Raw genomic sequence first — 1,108 nt, 5'->3', positions numbered from 1 at the left:
ATCTTTCCTTGGCTTCTTTATGCACATTAACACAATTTTTTACCTTGGGTGCACAAACTTTCTAACCCCACTGTAAATATAAAATGATATTCAATTAAATGAATCAATTCTTATTTTATTTGGCATTTTTGTAGAATAAAGATGTGCAATGATGATTGCTGAGTAATATCTATGTTGATGTTGTCCAATGTCAAGTCTCTATTTGACCATGTGACAAGATGAGATAATATACGGTAGCAAGTTTGGGCGCAAAATCTCTGAGGACAGTATCTGCAAGCCAGGCAGGCATTCATGCCTATTCAAACTTAATAGGGCCCCTCATTATAGTGTGCACTGGGGCCCCTCATGACTACCTTATGCCACTGTGCCTGCACATGTAATATTCCAGCTCCATACTTTTTAGCTAGACAGCAGTTGAGTTGTGACACAGCTAACGCTAGTGGATAATAAAAAGGAGTCTGACTTCCGTTATTTTTAAGCTCATCACATACTGTTTTTAATCACTTTAATCAGGAACTTCAACAAAAACTGAAAACTATACATTATAATATTCCTAACTGTAGAATTGGTCGCAGACCTGTTGAATTGGATTGCGTTGAATTGAATAGTTATACCTAATAAAGTGGCTAGGGGGGTGTATGTCTATTGTACAGTAATATGTCAAACATCAATTCACATATCATTTTAATATAATTGTGTATAGCACTCAACTGGTGTATTACAGTTTTGCTTATTGTTAGGAATTATCCCCTAGAAAATTATTTATGGGCCCATTTGACGTCATACCTAAAAATCCTTGTTTAAACTAATTTGGCCAGGTTGGCTCAGTGGTAGAGCGGGCGCACATGTACTGAGAGGTGTATGCCTCAATGCAGAGGTCCAGGGTTTGAAGCCAACCTGTGACAATTCTCTGCCTGTCTTCCCCCAGGGCTGTAGTACTCGAGACCATTTTTCTATGGTCTTGTATTTGGACTCGGACTTGTCTCGGTCTCGGCCACTGGTCTCGCCAGATTAGGCTTTTGGGCTTTTGGTCTGGACCGAGTCCAGGTGTCTTTATTAAATTGATAATAATATTGGAGGGGAAGTGAAACCCAAAATGATTGTCTTG

Source organism: Etheostoma spectabile, chromosome 18 (assembly GCF_008692095.1).
Source record: "Etheostoma spectabile isolate EspeVRDwgs_2016 chromosome 18, UIUC_Espe_1.0, whole genome shotgun sequence".
NCBI classification, from domain to species: Eukaryota; Metazoa; Chordata; class Actinopteri; order Perciformes; family Percidae; genus Etheostoma; species Etheostoma spectabile.
This window is presented reverse-complemented; position numbering follows the sequence as displayed.